We start from the raw sequence: 5,093 nt of genomic DNA, 5'->3' as shown, positions 1-5,093 counted from the left end.
CGTTCATAGCAAACCACCACAGAGCTTGGTGGCTCCAGGCAAAGCACGTTTACGTCTCAGGGTGAGTGGCTGGGCCCCTCCACTGCTGGCCTCTGCGGGCAGCCGCCTGGGGCTTTTCTCAGCCGGTGAGTCCCTGGTGCTGAGTGTGGCTGGTCTCCAGGCACCGTCTCTTCTCCACGTGGCCTCTGGTCCCCTGGAGGCCACCAGGAGCCTGCACACGCCGCCCAGGGCCGCTCGGAGAGGGCAAGCCGGGGCACGGGGACTCACCAGGGGCTCACCAGGGGCTCACCAGGGGCTCACCAGGGGCCCGCCCGCGCCTCCTCGCATCTCCGCCCCAAAGCGGGGGCGCGCAGCCCAGAGCGCCTGGGACAGAGGGCCACAGGCCTGGCCCCGAGGGAGAGGTTTGTGGGGCGAGGACGGCAGCTACCACACCGTCTCCTGCTGGCTGTGGGTCCCCTGCCATTCATACTCCGAGGGCTGGCGACATCAGAACAAGGAAAGCCCGGCTTGGATAAACGGGGTAAGTGGAGCCGGCACATGAAGCCTGGACACCGCTTCGGGGTCACTTGGGACACTCCGTTAGCAATGAAGAAGGTAGCATCTCGAAAGCTCCGGGCGCATTTTTACGGGGCCGCCCGACGCCGCGCGCTGAGGCGCCCTGAGCGACGGCGTGGTGAGCTGGTGGCCCATGGCCGGTGTCGTGGAGATGGACGCGCACCGCAGGGCGGGACAAAGGCCTCGAGGACGCTCGCGCCAGCGGCAGCCCAGGGCTGTCAGGAGCCGCTCAGCAAACCTCCCTTACAGAGAGGGAGCCTTTGCCAGAAAAAGGTCCAGCAAGAAAGCCTGGTGCCCAGCCTGGGCGTCTCCTCCGAGGCTCCTCCCGCCACATTGTGGGCAGAACAGTGACCACGGCGGGGCTCGGGGATCGCTGGGGGCTCCCTGTCCGAGGCTCCGCCCAGCGCCGGCTCGGGTCACTCACGCACCCTCACCACGGGCTCCCGAGGCAGCGGAGACAGCATCCCAGCGTCGCAGCCGGTTAAACTCCTGGCCCAGGAGCAGCGGGCGTGAGCGTGGCGCGCGGTGGCGGGGCCGGGATGCGGAGGCGGGGCTGGGAGGCGGTGACCAGGACACTCCCTCTGCCTGGACGGTCGCTGAGCAGCATCTCGCACTGAACTCGCCCCTTTCCCGCTTTCGGAAGCTGGTGGGGGGCGAGCTCCATGAGCCGCGAGAGTCCACGAGATCCACGACAGAATGTCCTGCAGCGATGGCCAGTTGACCCCAGACGAAGGGGGTCGCTCTGATCGCAACCTCTGCATTCGGCTCTGGGACCCCTGGACTTGTGTTCTCTCGGGGAAAAGCCGCTTTCTCTTAGGCTGGGGACCAACACTCAGGACAGGGTGGCCAGTGCGTTCTGGGCGGGACAAGCAGAGAGGAGGGTGTGGTCAGGCCACACGTAGGTGAGCGGGTGCTTCGGGACCCACAGGCAGGATACCAAGGGTTTGTCGTGGGGCTTTTAATGGCATTGGGATGGTCGGTGGGTGCCCCATGCCCCACTCCGCCTGGAAATGTGGGAACATTTCTCACTTCCATAGTGGTCCAGGTGAAACACCGGGTCCGGCCTTACTCTAAACAAGAGGATCAATTCTGAGCATCTTTGCTCATCGAGCAGATTCTATGAGCAAGGCGACCGATGGGTTCCTTAAGACTTAGCGGTGCCCGGGGCTGAAGGAGAGGTTCGGGGGCCCTGGGCGGCACCAGTGACTGGCACCGCGAGGTGGTGCGACGCGCCCTCGTCCCCACCTTCTGTACACTCTGCAGGCCACACGGACACCGGGATGCCCCGGCGCCCGACAGCAGGCCCAGGTCCTGAGGGTAAGTGCGCAGCTGTGTCTGGCGGCCCGACAGCGGCGTCTCCGCGCGCAGCGTCTCCGCGCGCAGCGCCCCCAGCTCACCGGTCCTAAGGAGATGACGCAGGCGCCAGACCAGGGCTGTCAATCAGTCACAGGCAGGTAGCGGCCAGGAGGGAGCCTTTGGGGACCCCGCCCCAGGTCATGTGTATGGGGGGTCAGGGAGGCTACAGCCGTATGCTAAGTGGGGCCACGATGAGGGTCAGCATCCGCCCTGCTGGCACCCCGGCACTGAGCGTGAGCATCCTCCTTGGCGAGCACCGTTCCTCGGCTGCCACGTGGCAACGCCCACGCCCCAGCTTGGAGCACTGGTTGTTTTATCGTCACCCGCTGGATGTAGATGATAAACTGTCACTTGCCCCTAAGTACATCCTCTGGCGCCCGAGCGGTGGTCCGGGCGGCAGGGCCTGGCTGAGCCGGCGCAGGAGGGTCTTAAAGGAACAGGCTGTGACTCCTTCCGAGGGTCTCCCAGCTGTCTGCCCAAGGCCTTGAGTCGGCAGCCACTGGCCGCTGGGAACTGCGGGGGGCCCACGAGAAGAATGCCTGCAGCATTAAGGTGGTCAGTACTGCAGTGGAGGGTGGCTCTTCCGAGCCTGCCTCCTAAATGGAAGTGTTAGAACTCAGGGAATTTAATGAGAAGTGATCTCAAGGGAGAAAAATAAACCTTTGTCCAAAGTAAATTCCCCAGTGACCTGCTCGTTTCTGTTACTAAACCCCCTCCCCGTTGGTCAAAGTGTTCCATGCCTCCTCCAGACCCTGGTGATCCGCTTCTGGGACCCCCGCCGATTTGGGGGCGCATGGCGCACTGGGCAGGAAGGGCGCTTGGCTCTGCCCGTGGGGGCTAAGCGAGGCTGGAGGGAGCGGGGAGACGTACCTGCTCAGGGGGAGCTTTCCCGCCTTGCTGTCCATACCCACTTCTCACTGAAAGGTCCATTGGCCAACCTGCAGATTCACCTCACGGTCGTGAGAATAATCGGAGGGGCCCCACGTACACGTTACCCCATTTCCCCAACGGGGGGCTCAAAAGCGAACGATTACGACTTGGAATTGCCCCAAATTCTGATGTCACGGAGGGTGAGTCCCTACCTCCAAAACCGTTGACGGCCCCGGCAGCCGCCCCGGACCCGGCCTGCTCTGTGTCCCACCAGGTCGGAACCTTGGGCGGGGGACCCAGGCAGGTTCCAGGGTGCAGCAGGGGAAGCTCACGACATTCACCTGCCTGTGAAATGCCCACACCCGGGTCCGATCGCCATCTCCTGACCCTCGGCCCACGGGGAACCTGGAAGACTTACTGCAGAGGCTAGAACTGGAGGCGTGGGATGACCCTCCGGTCTTGCCCTCTGCTCTTTAAAAAGCTGTCATCTTGGTCATACTCGTGTTTCTAAGGGTGGGTAGGCGAAGCTCTTCCCTGTGGGGGTCCCGCCCCAGGCTTTGGGAATCCAGGAAAGAGCAGCGAGGAGCAAGCTGGTGGATGGTTTTTCGCTACTTGCCATTTTCTTAGGAGGAAAATCTAAAAAATGTATTGAATACTCTTTTTTGGTTTCTGAGTCTTCAAGTTCTGAGTTATTGACACAACTGCATAGACGGTTGGCTGAGCTGTCGCAGAGCATGGCCCCAACAACCCTGATGCCGCCTGGTTGCCGGCCCAGCACGGCCAACTCCACTTCCTCAGGCTAAGGGACACCTGCCTGCCTGTCCTTGTCATTAATTCAGACCCGTTAAAATTGGAAACAAAACTTTATGAAAGTTATAGTGTATCCAGGTATGATTTACACACAGCAGATGTTACCACTTTTAAGTACACAGATTGTTTGATTTGGACACATGTATACATCTGTATCCATCACCGCAACCCGCCATGTCGAAGCTCCCCGGAGCGCCCCCATCAACCTCCGCACTCCCGCCCCCGGGGGACGCAGGCTGACTGATGTCCCACTATTACACTGCATTTTCTAGAATCTTATGTCTACTCTTCTGTGACTAGCTTCTTTCAAACAGCATAATTTCGAGATTAGTCCATTCTATAGCCTGTATTAGCAGTTCATTTCTTCTTATTGCTGAATAGTATGTCACTTATGTCTCTATCAGAATTTGCTCATTCGTCTCTTGGAAAACACTTGAGTCGTTTCCAGGGTTTGATGATTACAAACAAGCTTTTAGGAAGATTCGTGAGTGAGTCTTTGTGATGATGCGCGTTTTCACTGCTTTTAGGCACATCTCCGTGGGCAGAATGACGAGATCATCTGGAAGGTGCTTCCGAATTGGGCAGGGGCGGCTCACCCGGATTCGAAGGCAGATGCTCCATTCCACGCTGCCACCAGCAAGACCTGGGGGCTGCAGCTGCGCCCCAACACTTGATGCTCCCATCACTTCCATTTTTGACATCTTATTGGGCGTGTAGAGGTGTCTCGCTATGGTTTTAATTTACATTTCCACGCGACTAGGGATCTTTTCCTGCGTACGTACTGGCATTCCTGCAGCTGCTTTTGTAAAACGCTTTTGCAAATATTCTGCCCATTGTAGTGGGTTTTGTTTTTGTCCTCTTATTGAGTTGTAAGAATTCCTAGTTGACACCCGTCGTGGCCAGAGCGCATATTCCGTGCGCACGTAATCCTCTGCGTTTACCGAGACTTGCTCTGTGGCCCCGCATAGGGTCTCTCTCGGCGAATGCCCCTATGTTCTTAACAGGGACACGTCTCCCGCGTGGCGGGGGGCGCTCTCATCTGTCAGGCGGGTGAAGGCGGTTAATAGCGCTGTTCGCGTATTTCATATCTTTATTGATTTGCTGTCGGCGCGTCCTGCTAATTGCTGAGAGCGGGGTGCTGGTCGCGCCCCCTCCACCCTGTCACGTCGGGGTCCACGTGCTTGAGGCTCCGTTGTTAAGTGCATGCACATCCAGGATTTGTCACCCCTTCCGTCACGCCCCCTCTTCCTCCTCGTCTCGTCTGCGGTTTAATTTGTGTTGTATTTTTATCGACACGCCACTTATCTTAAAACTAGTATTTTTCTATTTTGTACATCTTTTTATATGGATTTTCAACTTCTCTGTTTCTTTATATTAAAAGTGTGTTTATTGCAGAGTCATCGGGTTGAGACTTGCTTTTTACCCAGCCCGGTCATCTCTTCTGGTGGGGGGTGTGCTGGGGGGCCCAGCCCCAGCTCTGAGCCCTCGGTGAGCTCAGAGGG

Source organism: Pteropus vampyrus, unplaced genomic scaffold (assembly GCF_000151845.1).
Source record: "Pteropus vampyrus isolate Shadow unplaced genomic scaffold, Pvam_2.0 Scaffold235, whole genome shotgun sequence".
Classification (NCBI taxonomy): Eukaryota; Metazoa; Chordata; class Mammalia; order Chiroptera; family Pteropodidae; genus Pteropus; species Pteropus vampyrus.
This window is presented reverse-complemented; position numbering follows the sequence as displayed.